Consider the following 17,191-nt stretch of genomic DNA (forward strand, 5'->3'; position numbering starts at 1 on the left):
CAGGACCAACCCCAACTAAATCATCCCAGCCAGGGCTTTGTCAAGCCAGGCCTTAAAAACCTCTAAGGATGGAGCACCAGTGGAGTAGTGGGCAGAGACAGGCCTCGCACACAGCTGAGATTCACTTTCTCCTTGGTTCTGTTGGGAATAGCAGAGGACGGCACTGGATAAAGAAATCGCTTCCTTCTCAAACAGCAGTAAGTGAACAGGCTGAGATGGGAACTTACTGCAGTACTATGTATGGGCTAAAACAGCACAGAAGTGTATTTTTTCCCTTCGCATTTATCAGCTGTTTGTTGTTCACATTATAAGGTAGGGACCCAGAAGTGTGTGTTTGCCTAGGGCCAGTGGTGGTTAATTTGGCCCTGCCTCTCAGAATGCAATGCATGCAGAAAGCGGAGTCCCACTGGCGAAGACATTGGGAACATAGCGCATGTATAGTGAGCTCTACTTCTTGGCAGGGAGCCTGGGTCGCCGCCTTAGGAAAATTCTGGTTGTGCCTCATGGCTGTTCAATGGCCTTGATGGAATGAGTTTGTGGACACAGTCCAGTTTCTGATGTGCAGGTGTCTGTCTCACAGGAAATCGCCATCACAATTTGCACTAATTAGTCTCAGCAGCCACCCCAACTAGGTACAAAGACTGATTAATTTTTTTTTCACGCCTAGATATGGTCCCTCCAGAACAGGGGTGAGAGCTGTCTGCACTGTACTTGTTGTGTTTGGTCCCTCTGGTTTTCAACCTGGCACCTTTCACAAGCAATAACTATTTGAGTGGAGGGGAAATAGTGATGTCACTGATATATTGTTAAAAGCAAACTTGAGAGGCCTCTTCAGAAGCAGAACTTGCTAAGGTTTATCAATTACTTTACACCTAACCAGTAATGGGCGTAAGTGAAAAGGGATTAATTTGGAATTTGCAACTGTTACTTTTTAAGGAAATCATTTCATTTTGACATAACGCATGCCTGTCATCTATTGATTCATGGTTTTAAAATTTGTAGTTATTTTTCAACTTTTCTGAATAGTTAAATCCCCACTTTCTTTTATTAGCAAGATTTGTAAATTTTCATTATTGCTTCCCACCTTGTAAGCTACTCTATGATGAACATCTGCTATTCTGGGGGTGGGTGGCGAAGTTTGATTAACTAGTAAGCAGATCTCTGCAGAAATGAAGTGCATACATTTGGAATGTTCTGTGTTAGATTTTTTTAAAGAGCCTATTTTGGGTTCTTAAGTCAGGCATATTACTGTTCAAGGAGTACTGTAAACCTGACATTTTAGTCAAAATGTCTAAAAAAACAAAAACCCCAAAATACTTATTTTCCCATTAGGGGGAGCTTGACCTTCATTGAACATTCTACACAAATGAGGCAATAGCATTTTTGTTTACTACAGAACCAGCCAATATTCACTTTACTGCTTCATACTGTGTTCATTATGTTTTCAGTTTGAGCTAGTGTAATAGCGGCATAAGTTATCTATGCACTGCACTAATGCTCACAGTGCACTCTGGGGTGTTAATTCACGCACAGCAACTAATCTGGGTAAAGAGATCTGCCAAAACGCTGGCATTATGATTTTTAAAATCAAGGTGAAGACAATTTATAGGGTGAGTCAAGTGTGTAGCTTCAAAAATTTGCTGCTTTATTTCCAAAGTCCCATTTTTTTAAATTTTTGTTTCTTATTCCACAATATCATGCACCTCAGAGATTTTTTTAGAGGTAGTTGGAACTTAGTTACTGAGTAATGGAACCTATTGATAAACTTATACCATGAAATAGATGTAATGTTTTATATTTGTGGAGTTTGGCTGTATTTTCAAAAATTAAAACAGATTTTAATTAAAAACATTTCTCTTTTAGAATACCAGGCATTTTTTGGAATCTAGGAAACTTGAAAAGACAATTTTATCTAGCTCTTTGGCTACACTTGCGTAGTAGTTTTCACCCCAAATTCCCAAAGCACTCAATAATTTTATAAGCTATATATGTACATATCTTCCTGCACACACATTATATATAGGGATTTAAAAAAAAACTACACTAAAAGAAATGGTAAGGTTGCATAATCAAGCACTCAAAAGTTAGAAAATGTCAGAATTAAAGTTGCCTGGGCAAACTTAATTCAGCCCACTTGCACATGTGTATGCATGAGATAGTCTTCAATTACATTATCACATACTTCCTTTTTTCACAGGCGCCCGGCCTCATTCACACACTTTATATATTTTTGCAATATGTGAGCATTTAGTATATGCCAGGTAGAAACTAAAAGGCACATATTGAGGGAGAGTGCTGCATGGTGTTAAGTTTGAGCAATGGGATGGATCACTTAATTACCTATTCTGTTCATTCACTTTGGTGCACCTGGCATTGGCCACTGTCGGAAGACAGGATACTGGGCTAGATGGACCTTTGGTCTGACCCAGTATGGCCGTTCTTATGGTCTTACAAAATGAGTTACGCCTAGCAAGGGGCATAAAAGGCAATAAGAAAAGGTTCTTTAAATGTTTTAGGAGCAAGAGAAAGATGAACTTAACTGTAAGCCCTCTATTTAGTGGGGAAGAAGAGCTAATAACTGATGATGTCAAAAAGGCTGAGGGGTTTAATACCTATAGTAAAACCTGCCTTAGCAACTGCCTCTGAAGAGAGGCCACCTGTCACAAGAGACTATTTACAGAGGCCACAGAACTTTTTCCCTATAATTTAACTGTGAAGAAACTAAAGAGCAGCCACCTGTTGTCTGTGACCAGTGACTACATTTTCTTTCTCCCTTCAGAGGTGGGTGCCAGCCAGCCACCACCACTCTCTGCTCTGCCTTCAGAGCTGGGCGGCTGGAGAGCAGTGGCTGCTGGCCTTACTTCTGCACTGTTGCTGGCGGCGGCGCTACCATCAGAACTGGGTGCATCAAAACTGCAGCTACTGCTCTCCACTCTGCCTTCAGCCTGTGTATGAACCAGAACCAGAAGTTGAACTTGAACAAACAAGGACTTGAAAGGAAGATGTGAATGTGTTGAAACGAAAGGTGTACACTATTGTAAGTTACGGTTTAAAGCTAAAAGAAGTCAACATGGAAGCAAAAAAAAAAATGCAAATCCAAAGTGTTTCTTACACTACAGCAACATGTTAAAGCAATATCACAACTAGAAGCTGGTAAATTGCCAGACATTTGGAGTTGGAAAAACATAAATCCAAAATCTGATATGACGGAAGGCAGAAATCCTCGCTGATTATGAGTCAAATGCAAATTCTGCAAAGAAAATTAAATGTGTCAAAACTGGAAATGAAGATGTCAAATTTGTATGTATAGTTGGGATTTTTTCCCCCCAATGTGCATTAGCTACATGTACCATGGCCACTGTCTGCTTCTCCAGCACTGCATGTAAATCTGCCTAGATGTCTTGGGAGACCTGCAACCTTTACACACAGCAGGTAATTCACCATGTGGTTCTCCTGGTCATAACAAACCCAACTATATATTTCTAATAATTGAATCCCCTTTACTATTACCTGTCTCTTCCTAATAACTGAGTTCCCTCCCCTGGAGGGTATTCTCAGTGTGAGAGGAGACCATAATGTCAGCTGGAAGGAGGGTCCCAACTAAATGATCATTCCCTCTACTCCAGTTTGATGTTTTCCTTCCCAAAGCCTTTCATCTACCTGAATAGCACAGAGGCTGTCAGAGTAGGGGTGGGACAGTTCTACTGTGTCCCAGAAAGTTTTGTCTATGTACTTCTCTGTCTGCCTTAGCTCCTCTGGTTCCACCATTCTGGTCTCAAGAGCCTGATTTGGTCTCTGAGGGCCTTGAGCTGTTTTACCAAATATCAAATATGCACACGCACGCCACCTGCCCACAAGGCAGGGGATCATAAATGCTGCATTCAGTGCAATAAACTGGATAGCCCCCACTCTGCTGCTGGACTTCTGCCTGCATTATTTTTACTTTTGCAACTTTTTGTTTAATTTCTTTGGCGGGTGTTTGTTGGCCTAAGTTTAAAAATATGTTTATTAGGTGTATCTGGCTTTCACACTCCCTCTCTAAGCTCCCACGTTTGTGCTCCTGTTCGCTATCTCCTCTGGTTGCTTAGGAACTGGCTTTTTAAACCCCTGTTCTCTCTGAGTAGTCCTGCTCCCTTGTCATGGGACCCTAAATGGATCAGGAACCAAAGGATGGTAGACTAGAGCCTCATGAGGAAGCTCTCAGCCTTGCCCAGCAGGCTGTTAGGCTCAGCACACAGCCCCCCAAACAGACAACACTATAAACTTCAATCAAGCAGGCCTATGGCAAGCAGCAGCCACACAACAAACTAACAGACAACAAACTCACCCCAGGGTTATAAGGAATAGTCAGGATGGATTTATCAAGAACAAATCATGCCAGACCAACCTAATTTCATTCTTTGACAGGATAACCTGCCTAGTGGATAAGGAGGAAGCTGTAGTCATGATATATCTTTGTTTTAGCATGACTTTTGACACAGTCCCACGTACGAACATAAGAACGGCCATACTGAGTCAGACCAATGGGCCATCTAGCCCAGTATCTTGTCTTCTGACCGTAACCAGGGCCAGATACTTCTTAGGGACTGAACAGAACAGGGCAATTTATCGAGTGATCCGTCCCCTCTCGTCCAGTCCCAGCTTCTAGCCCATGGCATTCTCATGAGCAAACTAGGGAAATGTGGTCTAGATTAAATTATTATAAAGTGAGTGTATAACTGGAAAACTAGTCAAAGAGGAGTTATCAATGGTTTGCTGTGAAACTGAGAGGGCGTATCTAGTGGCATCCTGCAGGGGTTAGTTCTGGATCCAGTAGTAGTCAATATTTTCATTACTGACTTGGATAAGGGAATGGAGAGTATGAATATAAAATTTGCAGATAATGACAAGCTAGTAGAGGTTGCAAGCACTTTGAATGACAGGATAAGAATTCAAAACAACCTTGACAAATTAGAGAAATGGTCTGAAATCAACAAGATGAAATTCAATAAAAGCAAAAGCAAAGTAAGTACTTCGCTTAGGAAGGAAAAATCAAATGCACAACTACAAAATATGAATAACTGACTAGGTGGTAGTTCTGCTGAAAAGGATCTGGAATTTATAGTGGATCATAAATTTAATAGTAACAATGTGATGCATTTTTCTAAAAAGGTTGATATTCTGGGGTGTATTAATAGGACTGTTGCATGTAAGACATGGGAGGTAATTTTCCCACTCTGCTCGGCACTGATGAAACCTCAGCTGGAGTACTGTGTCCAATTCTCAGTGCTACACTTTGGAAAAATTGGAGAGAGTCCAGAGGAGAGCTACAAAAATGATAAAAGGTTTAGCAAACCTGACCTATGAGGAAAGGTTAAAAAAACTGGGCATGTTTAGTCTCGAGAAAAGAAGACTGAGGAGGAGACAAGACAAGTCTTCAAATATGTTAAGGGCTGTTATAAAGTGGATGGTCATCAATTGTTTTCCATGTCCACTAAGAGTAGGGCAAGAAGTAATGGGCTGAATCTGGAGAAAAGGAGATTTAAGTTAGATATTGGGAAAAACTTTCTAACTATAAAGATAGATAAGTGCTGGAGTAGTCTTCCAAGGGAGGTTGTAGAATTCCTGCCATTCGAGGTTTTTAAGGACAGGTTGGACAAACCTCTGTCAGGGATGGTCTAGATTTTCTTGGTCCTGCCTCAGCATAGGGGGCTGGACTTGATGACCTCTCAAGGTCCCTTCCTGCCCTACATTTCTATGGTATTAGGCATTACCTTTGGTGTAATACCTTTACTATTGGTAAAAGTTCATTGAGAAGGGAAGGAGTTAGAATTTTAGTCACATTATTTTGGTGAGGATGAGCTTAGTAAACCTTTTGAAGCTAGTACTAAAATGGTTAAAAAAATACTTTTGTCTTTGTAGGTAGCTTCTGGTTTGGTCCGATGACAGGACCCCAGTCCCCAATGAATGGGTGTAACCGAGACATGATGTAAACACCTTAGTGTCTGGAAATGGTTCCACCTTAGGAGATGGATACTTTCCCATTAAGTTACTTCCTCAGTCCCCTACCTGTTCCTCACCACTTTCTAAAAGACTGCTCCTACTTCCAGAGTCCTGCCTGGTGAACGCCAGAAGAGTCCACCCTTTCCTCTCCTTCAGAGGGAGAACCTCTGATATGCTACCTCTGTTGGCCCCATCTCCCTGCATGGAGTATTTGTAGGTTTGCTGCTATTTGTTCCTCCCTCAACCCCCGTGCTACTCTGTTACAAAAGGGAGGGGTTGGAAATGAGCATTTTTAGGGAGGGAAGGTGCGCTAGGAGGGCTGCCCAAAGGCAGAGTGGAGAGGCATGGTCATTAGCCAGTCACTGCAAGCATGTGTTCCAACACAGCCCTGCCTCTTAAAGACCAGAAACCCTCCTTGTCATAGTATCCACCACCAGGGCCGCCCAGAGGGGGGGGCAAGTGGGGCAATTTGCCCCGGGCCCCAGGCTCCACAGGGGCCCCCAAGAGAACAGCTGAGGCTCTCTCCCCGGCCCCTTACCCCCGCCTCCACCCCTGCCCCTCTCCCGGAGCCTCAGCGCATCAAACAGCATCCCTGGACACCGCTGCAGCCTGGCTCCGGCGGGGCCCCGTTTCGAGCTGCGTGGTGAGGGGGCAGGGCTTCGAGCTCCAGGCTGAGCTCAGCTCCCTCCGCTCGGCATGGAGCTCACAGCCCCGCCCCCTTACCACGCGGCTCGGAGCGGGACGGAGCTCAGGCCGCGCTGGAGGCACGCTGCAGCTGTTCAGCGACGCGCTGAGACTCCGGGTGAGGAGGGAGCCGGGGGTAAGAGGCTGGGGCCGGGGGGGTTGGCTAAGGGGCAGGGAGTCCCAGGGACAGAGAGAGGGCAGAGGTTGGGGGGGGGCGGTCAGGGGACAGGGATCAGGGGGGTTGGATTGTGGGCGTTCTGGGGGGTCTGTCAGGACTCAGCGGGGGGGCAGATAGGGGACAGGGAGCAGGATGGGTCGGGGATTCTGAGGGGGGGCAGTCAGTTGGGGGGCAGGAAATGGGTGGGGGTTGGCTAGGGGGCAGGGCCAGGCTGTTTGGGAGGCACAGCCTTCCCTACCCTAAAGCTCATTCAGCAGTTTGGGGCTTGCAGAAGAGCCAAGCTGTTAGCTTTTCCATTAGGGCTACCATCCCTTTCACTTCTCAAATGCCAAATTATAGTCTATATTTAATTTCAGTGCCATAGGGAGATTCATGTCAGGGGAGGGTAGCGTCCTTTAAAATTAGCCACTGGGGGAGGGATCACATGAGAAGAGCAATATCCTTCCCTACCAAGGGAGACCCCCCCCCTGCATTCCCTGAGGCTTCAGAGGGGTTAATTCAGTGGTTCTCAAACTTTTGTCCTGGTGACCCTTTCACATAGCAAACCTCTGAGTATGATCCCCCCCTTATGAATTGAAAACACTTTTTTAAAATATATTTAACACTATTATAAATGCTGGAGGCAAAGCGAGGTTTGAGGTGGAGGCTGACAGCTCACAACCCCCAGTAATAACCTTATGACCCCCTGAGGGGTCCTGATCTCCAGTTTGAGAACCCCTGGGTTAATTTAATTTTAGCACCCTGTGTCCATTCACATGCATGTGCTATTTTGAGCATTTCAGTTTTGACAACATAGGCTCATCCCAGATTCTGGAACAAGCTCAAATTCTCAGTTCGTGGACTATGTACATAAGCTATACTAAAGACAAACCCACAGTAACCATCTTCAGTTTGTGAGGGACCCCATGGAGCCAGTCTCTAGGAAAGAGATAAATGCATGGAGATTAAGTCCATTAATGGCTATTAGCCAGGATGGGTAAGGAATGGTGTCCCTAGCCTCTGTTTGTCAAAGTTATGGAGACTGATATGAGTCAAGAAAGCCAGCAGATTATCAGAAACCTGGAAAAATCTCTTCCTGGATGGGCTCAGGCGTTTGGTTACAAGCTGAGGTGGTTCAAAAGTTTTGGATTTTTTTTTAAGCAGAATTTTTTTTATTGTTTCTTTAAACAATCAAACACAGCAAGGGGCAAATATTTGGCCACACACTTCTGAAACCTCAAACCACTTTCAGGTTTTGGCAGACTAATTTCAGCTTTTCAATTAAAAAAAACATAACAAATTTTGAAGGAAAGCAGACATTGTCCGTGATTTTTTTTCTGCTTTTAAAAAAGCCCTAGTTTTCGATCCAGAAAAAGTTTTGATGGAAAATATTTGTCCAACCCTTTTAATGAGCTTTAGTGCCTTTTAGCACTAGCTGATGCTGAGAACCAGTGATAGCTTGTAAAGAAGTTTTCTCAAAACTGGGTTTGTGCTGAGATGCAGAAGGTTTATTTTTCCCAGGGGCGTCTGTGGGGGGGAGCAAGGGGGCAATTTGCCCTGGGCCCCGCAAGGGCCCCCAGGAGAATATAGTATTGCAATTTTTTTTATAGAAGGGTTCCCCAACATTTCTTTGCCCCAGGCCCCCTGAATTCTCTGGGCAGCCCTGTCCACCACTAGCCTGAATCCCCAAAAAATTAAAGTACCCACGTGACATCCAGATGGGGTTTAGTTATTTTGCAAAGGATTATGCTCTTACTTCATTATGAAAATAGGAAAATGGAAAATTAAATACATATATGTTGGCACACAGATTTCCATCTCACTATTGCAACGTGGTTTAGATTCACTACCTCAGATCTCCAGACCACCATGCAGACTGACTATGTAGTATCTACTCACACACAGAAATCTTGTCCCCAGCTAGGCGACTAGCTACTCCTGCTTTAAATGGGACAGGTCTCCAGACCAGAAGCAATGGGTTTCCAATTAGAGAAGTTCTTTTTCCTCCTTAATCTGCTAGAGCAAGCTGCTCCAATCACAAGATGCATCTAAACGGTTGCTTCACCATTTAAGTCCTTGATTAGTTTTAATCTCCATTTATGTCTGGTTCTTAATATAAGGGCATCTTACTCGGCTCTATGTTGTATTCATATTTTTAAAAAAAAACTACACTAGCATCTCCAAAGACCAGCTCAACATGCAATCTATTTTCCGGGGGTGGAACTCAATTTCATCCTGCCTTATTCACCCACCACCAAAAAAACAGAAGTCATCTCTTGATGTATAATGTACTTGTTTATGCTTTAAAATTAGCACTCTGTTGACACATGATTAGGAAGATGAGCATAAATTTAGATTTTTGTAGATGGATGCTCAACAGAGCAGGTCAGTTTCTACTGGCATCTGTCTTTTGAGTATGCTAAGCTTTATGAACTATTGCTTTGTCCTTGTGCTCGCAAAAAGTGCCTTTGTGGAGTAGGATTCTTCAGCTTTCACACTAGTCTTAATATTGAAATGGTCTGGCTTTACTGGTGATTATACAGCAGCTTGGGTAACAGCACTCACAACTGGAGCTGGGGCAGGGGAATGGTTTTCTCATCCCTGAAAATGTTCCAGGTTTCAAAAATTTTCCCAATTCAATAGCCTAGTGTTAGTGGAAGTGGGAGACTCTGGTTTAACTCCCTGGTCTGGGATGTCTCCCACACGCCCAAACTACCAGCTATCCTGGGGTGGGTGTTTACTCTTGCCCTCTCTTGGTTTTGACCAGAAATTCCTTTCATGATGCAACATTTGTCAAACCTGATACAGAAGTTTTGATTTAACTGAAAAAATCCCATCCCGTTCATGACTTACTCTTTGTTGCAGTAAAGCAGTGAGCATTTCACACGGTTGTGACCATGAAAGTGTGTGCATCAAGTGAGGTGAGACCAAAGGCTGCTCTAGCCCCTAAGCTGCATTAGCAGGCTCTGGGCAGCGGAAGGTTCTCTCCACATCTTCACAGTCACATACGTGGTGACTGAAAATGTGGCATTTGGAGGAAAAATGTATCCATGGTCCTTGGGCGGAGTGTAACAGCCCTCTGTGAGACAGGTCACCACACAGCTCCGTGCACTCCCTTCAGGGCATTACTGAAGTGGTGCAGCCAATCACACTGCCTAGGAATGGCCGTGCTGCTTTTACAAAGGCAGCATCTGCATATCCATGAAGAATGGTGCAGTGTCCGTCTCATATGTAATGCCATACAGATACAGACCACGTACATGCACACACCCATCATGCACCACTGCACATGCAAGATATCTGTATCTGTGGGGTGGCTGTGTGCTACTCCCTCACAAGTAGGTCACCTCCCGCCACAAGCACATACCTCAGAAAACACGGGTCTGAAATGGGTCATAGCTCCACGATACAAAAGCCACTAGTCAACAAACAACCGCTCATAGCTGTGCTGCCTCGCTGTCTCTCATTTTGCTTGCGGACCCCTATATCTGAGCATGGGCTGGGCTCCCCTCTCAGCAGGAGCCATTGTATACACAAGAGGAGGCTAGCTGATGCCACCACACAATACATTATCTATGAATGGCTACGTTTCCCTCACAAGTGTCTTGGCCATTTCTAGCAGCTGACCTGTTGCCTAACACTTCAGACACCCGTTTATGTAGATTTCTATCAGCTTGCTGCCTGGCTGCAGACCTTTTTTTGTGATTCCACATACATTACTGTCTGTTGAGCATATTTACACTATAGTGACTGGCTAATCAAAACAAACCTAGCCTCTCAAGATGTTCACAACCTTCTTGCATGACCTGAATTTTCCAGTCTCTCTTAGGTTTTTACTATACAGAAGACTCTCTTTACTAAGGAGAGCTTTCCATGTTTTGAAGCTAATTTATTCCAGGGACAACCTCAATAAGGGAAAACATTTTCCTGGCACAACAGAAAAGGGATCAGATAGTCTCCAGTTGCCAAGTAGTTTCAGCTTTGAATTGTTTGCATTTATTGGACCTGAATTCAGTTCAAAGAGGTGTATCAGCCTTTCCTTGTGTCAACAATTTGTGAGCCTTGAAGTAATGCCAGTGAACCTTCCCCCCACCCCTTTCATACAAACATAAGGCCGTTCTAACGTGGTGGTATCTGAGGGCTAGGAGCTGGAGTATGTCACATCACAGCTGATGTCAGATTGTGATAAGTCCATAACATGGTAATTTAAAAAAAAAAAAGATGTGGCTAAATTTAAGCCCCCAACGCTTAAAATGCAGCAATAAAATGGAGCTGGTAATAACTATGCATCAAAGGAGTGCTGTGAGATGTAATATGTGTACAGTGCTTTGGAGAGGTAAAATGCTTTTGATGTTAAATAGCACTATTAGTAGCAAACAACTGCTCACTCTAAAACAGCCAGCATAGTTCTAAAAACCAGGCACCGCTCCTGAAAAAAAACTGTCTCCGCCGACAAATTATTCACACAAGTGACCGAGAAGTGGATTAATAAAGGTTTGTAACTCAGGCAAAATTCTACATGAGCTCACTTGTAACCTTGAGAAGATGCTTTCTGCACCTGTTCCCATACAAAGAGGAAGAGAACTCCAGCACGCATAATTTATTGATCCACTGAGATTTTGCACTGGTCTAATACTTTCCTCTGACTCAGCCAATTCTCAAAACTTTCAAGTCTAAGCCAAGGCATGTGTAATTTTTCTTGGTTTGCATTGACCAGATCATGTTCTACTTACCCGATCTTTCTTCATTCTGTTATTCCCAGTGGCTCTCAAGAACGTGCGCTTGTGACTTGAAAATCTGAAACTGATCTCATGGCTTGTGACTGAAAGACTCCATGGAGAATTGCTTAACAGGTGGTCACTACATAGCAGCAACTTAAAACAAACACCACAGTTACTGAGCTACTTTATGAGAAATAGATTTTCTTTCTTGCACATCATGCAAATAAATCCATGTCTGCTAATAACTGATTTGTTGTGGTTGGCAGTGTTGTTGTAGCTATGTTGGGCCCAGGATATTAGACAGACAAGGTGGGGGGCGCTAATATCTTTCATTAGACCAACTTCTGTTGGTGAAAAAAACAAGCTGTCAAGCTACCCTGAGCTTGTCCTCAGGTCTGGAAAAGGTACTTGGCGTGTCATAGCTAAATACAAGGGTGGAATAGATAAAGCGTTAACTCATGTTTCAAGAGACCAGTCCAAGTGACGTTAACAACTCATACAACAAAGGAGGATTAGTGGGTTATAGATTGTTGTAATGAACCATAAATCCAGTGTCTTTATTAAGGCCATGATTTTTGGTGTCTAGCAGAGTTATGAATTTAAAATTTCAGGCTCATCTTTTGAAGGTGTTGTGGAGTGTTAGGATTATTAATAATAATTGGAAACCATCCAACAGTAATTTAACCATACATTCCTTTATTAAATCCAAAGGCCAAATGGTACTTTATGCAGGTGCTCTTAAAAAACCTAACTAATAAGCTATTTACTACAGCCAAACAGTAACAAAACATTTATAAGCATTTGCTCAAGATATTTATAAACAGGGTAACTCCAGGGGTGCTGAGACCCATATGGTTGGCTCCAGAGTGGGCAGGCAGGTATTAGCAATGAACCTGTTAAAAGATGACTTTTTATACCCTTTAACAAACAAGTGATGTCACTGCCAAATACTGACTGCAGCTAAAAACCAGTTTGAGACAGTTCACCCTTAATTCCAGTCTTAATCCAGATAAGATTTACAACCTCCTTTCTTCCCAAGGCCTTTCCTCCTTATCTCTTCCCCTCCTTTCTGAGGACCAACAGCTTTTTCACTGAACCTGGGTTCGCATAGGAGGTGATGTGGATATGTGGGGTGGGAAAGGGCCCTGTTGGCTCATTTTAAGACAGATTCTTTGTTTGATTTTAAACCATTTGCAGTCACCCCTATCGGTCAGAGGCCTTCTTTTTAGAAACTTCCTTTTATTTCATTAGTTATTCTTTGAACCAGTTATCCTCCCTACTTCATTCCTTTTGGCCTTATCACTTAGTATTTTTGAGGCCTTCTACTTGCTACTCAGGACCTTTCTTTACAACACATATATATTTCCTTAACCAATAAACTAATTTTAAACTTATCCTACATGCAGGTTTCCTTTGAGGATGAGGACTGAGAGGTCAGATATGGAGTGATCACTTCGTGAAACATAGTCACCTATGGGTCAGATGGTGTTTTTGTCTTTTAGCATTTTTCTGTATGTGTTCATTTGAGAGTGTAGTGATTGTCTGGCTTCACCCACATAGTTGTTATTGGGGCCTTTAGTGCACTGGAGGTGGTACACCACAGGTTTTGATAGGCATGTGCAGGACCCATGGATCTTGAACGGTGTATTGTGGAGAGTGTTGATCATTGTAGTAGTGGAGATATATCTACAGGCTTTGCAGCTGTTGTTCTGGCAGTAGCTGGTGTCACTTTGATTTGGTGTGTCCTGCTTGCTTTTGATGAAGTTGGGGGATTGTTTCTAGGCCAGAAAAGGGGGTTCAGGAAAGATTTCTTTCAGGATATGGCTCCCATCAACTATGGATTGTAATTGTTTAATGCTAGAATGATTGATTGGACAAAAGTTGGCCAATAAAAGATACTACCTCACCCACCTTTTCTATCTGGTTTGTGGTAGGCATTCCGAATATTGTGCCCAAATAAAGGTTGTACAAAAGAATGCTTGTGGTAGAGATTGTCTCAGAACCCTGTGATTTGGATATGGTGCTGATGAGCTCCTACACTTTAGTTGACAAATATCCTTTTTTGGGTGGTTATCAAATGCTACCTTTTTTTACAATTTTGTAACAGTGGAAAATGACTTCACACAGGGTTGAATCAAAAGGCTCAGCTTCAGCCTCACTGAAAAAAGAAACAATGTCATAAAGACATTTAGCACAAGAATAACAACTGGAAGCTCTATATCCTGCAAAATTTAGGGCAATGGTTAGTGAAGAAATACATGTATGTAAAATTCTTAAATTACAGCATAATCTAAACAAAACTCCTGAAGATGCCTCTGACCAAAGGGATAGGATAGTCTGTACCTGTTAAACAAGTGTATTGGATATTACTTTATTAGAGCCTGTTAAATATTTTACTCTTATATCATGAAGGGGGTTTGTTCCTACCTAATGTATTACAGCATTATTGAGTTTTTAATATTCTAGAGGATGTATAATGTTCTAGAGGACTAACTGCAATACAAAAATGTTGGTTTACTGTACCAAGGTATAAAAGGTATGGTGACCATTATTAAGGATCCCTAGCCTCCGTTTGCCCGAAGCTGGGAATGGGCAACAGGGGATGGATCACTTGATGATTACCTGTTCTGTTCATTTCCTCTGAAGCACCTGGCATTGGCCACTGTCAGAAGACAGGATACTGGGCTAGATGGACTTTTGGTCTGACTCAGTATGGTCATTCTTATGTTCTAATTCAATCATGGCAGTCACAGATTCCGTGACTTCAGTGGACTTCTGTGGCTTCTTCGGCTTCAGCCCATCACAGTGGCAGAACTGGAGCAGCTGTGAGTCCCCCCCACTCCCCCCCCAAGTAGTGGCAGGACCAGAGCATTGCCAGCAGTCAGCCCCCACCACAGGAGCAGTGGCCTTGGGCTGCTGGATTTGCATCTGCTGCCACCCGAGCAGCAGCCTAGGGCCGGGTCAGCCCCCAGGGTCAAAGCAGTGGCCACCAGGGCTGGAGGAGCAGTGGCCTGGGGTCAGAGGAGCCCCAGGAGCAATGGCCAGGGCTGGAGCAGGGGCTGGTCCTCAGGCCCCGGTGGGGCTCCAACTGTTAAGTCTCCCTCCCCCCAGGGTATTTTTAGTAAAAGTCCCAAACAGGTTGTGGGCTTCCGTTAATTTTTGTTTGTTGTCCGTGACCTGTGCATGATTTTTACTAAAATACCCATGACACAATCTTAACCTTAAACATTATACACTAAAGGACAAAAAGCAACATGTAATGGAGTGTGACTGATTTTTAATTCTCTGCTTATTCAGCTTGTTAAATTCTGCTTTGCTCATGGTCTTTCCTATGCCCCACTACTACCCCATGTACTGTGGGGACACAAGAATAGGAATGTTGGTCTGGATAGTGTCTTGCTTTCTTGGAGGCATTGGAGACTCTGTCTAATATAAAGAACACCTGCATGGACCAAGTATAATTTTGAGGTTGTTGATTCAGCAAACATATTACTATCCAAGTACATTCATCCTCAGCTCTTCTGTAATGGAGTTGCACAGTCAGGAGCCTCCTGCTGAAAAAGCTCTGTCTTACTCGCCCTGATGAGAGCGCCATTGTCAGTGGTGAGTGCAGCTTCCTTGGGTGGCTGTGGTCACACAGTGTGTGCCTGTGCTACAGAGGTCACTTGGCTGAGTCAGCCTGAGTCACGGCCCCTTGAGGGGGAGACATATAGTCTTTCAAACAGCTAGGATGTGTTAGCAACATATGGATACCACTGTTAGGTCCACCAACTAGAACATCAGACCTCTGCAAAACTATGAGATCTTACTGCCCTCCAGTGACTGTAGCCTGCTGGGGGTTTAAGACCAAATGCTACTACATACACAGGTGCCAGAACTAGGGATGCTGGGGGGTGCTGCCACACCCCCCTGGCTTGAAGTGGTGTCCATCATCTAAAGGGTTTACAATTTGGTTTAATGGATCTCAGCAACCCCACTATACAAATTGTTCCAGAGCCCCTAACTACATAATCATAAATCTTTCATGGGTTGTTAGCCAATCATTGATAATGCACAGTGTAGCAGGGTGGACCCTGCTCCTTCCCTGAAGGGGTTTAAAAGTGGCCTGGCAGGGCTTGAGAAGACAGCCTTTAGGCTGGGCTGATTGGGGAAGTGGCTGCAGCTGAGGCCACGCCCCAAACTGAGCCACAGGCCTTATAAAAAGGCCAGGGAAGCCAGAAGCCCAGACCGTCTCTCTCTGGTTATAGAGAGGGATGGGCCTGGCTGCTTAGGGCTTGAGACTAGATACCTGAGTGCAGCAGGGCTGGGGAAGGCTGAGGAGCTGGGGAGCTCCAGCCTAGAAAGCCCCAGGCTGCGGCCTAGTAGAGGGCTAAGAGGTACTGGGGGTTGCAGAGGGCAACCTAGGGGTAGGCCAAGGCAGCAGGTCCAAACCCCTTTGCCTGTGATGAATAGGCTGATACTGCAGTCTGCCCCAGAGTGTGGGACTAGACAATGACTGTCAGTAGCCAATACTGAGGCAAGGTGGGGATAGAGGGTGAGGGTTTCCTAAGGAGGGGGGACCCTAAGAGAAAGGGGTTACTGCCAGGGGGCAGCACCCCATGTAAAAGGGCACCGGGTCCAGGGAGGGACACGGGGGCCAGAAGACAGGTGGATCACCAGCCTGCAGAGGGCGCTCCGAACGCTGGAACAGAGCTAATTCCCGGAGTCACCAGCAGGAGGCGCCGCAGGGGTGAGTCCGACCCGTCTACACGTGGTGGAGAATGCGGGCATAGCGGTCCGCCCCTGATACAAAGGGCCAAGGAAGGACTGAGGACTATTGCCTGGAGTAGAGACTGGAGACTGAACTAAAATGGTGGAGAAGAAAATGAAAAGAGACTATTACTGGAGAGCCTGTGTGGCCCGGCTTGCCGAGCAGCAAGCATGGCTGCTTCAGCTGCTGCGGGGGCGGGCACATGGACCTCAACTAGGGCCAGGCACCTTGGGCTGGAGGCCAGTGCCAGGGCCTAAAGACTGTTTCGCCTGTGGGCGACGGGGACACCTGAGAAGGGTGTGCCCCTACTGGGTTGGGGCAGAGAGGCCTCACCCAGATAAGACTCGAGTGCCCCCTGTGAAGTTAACAGGGGGCCTCCAAACTTGTTGGGCTTGTGGGGAGGAGGGACACCTGAAGAGGGAGTGCCCTCATGGAGCTCCCAAGGCCCAGGCCAGCCCAGAAGGAAGGGCTAAGGCCCAAACAAGCAGGACTGGGGCCGTGGCAGGAGGAAGGCGCCAAGGGTGCTTCCACTGCCACACCAAGGGCCACATCAAGGGACATTGCCCCCTGAGGCAGAGAGGGGGAGTGTCAGAAGCTAAGGCTCGGTCTGGGACTAGCCGCCAGGAAGGGGTAGTCCAGACTGAGGCCCCCAGAGAGAAGGGGGCTGGGGCAGAGAGGCCCCACCTAAATCAGGGAACCCACACAAGGGCCAGGAGGGCCGATGTGGGAACCCAAACTGATGTGGGAATCCACATAGGACCAGAGAGGTCTACGGTGGGGACCCAAACAATTGAGGAAGCAAGCAGGCTGCTCCAAGTGCTGGAGAGCCTGCGAACAGAAAGAGATTCTCTGCGGACCCAGCTGAGGAGAAAGCTGGGCTGGTAGAGCACCCCACCT

This window comes from Mauremys mutica, chromosome 1, assembly GCF_020497125.1.
Source record: "Mauremys mutica isolate MM-2020 ecotype Southern chromosome 1, ASM2049712v1, whole genome shotgun sequence".
Taxonomy (NCBI): domain Eukaryota; kingdom Metazoa; phylum Chordata; order Testudines; family Geoemydidae; genus Mauremys; species Mauremys mutica.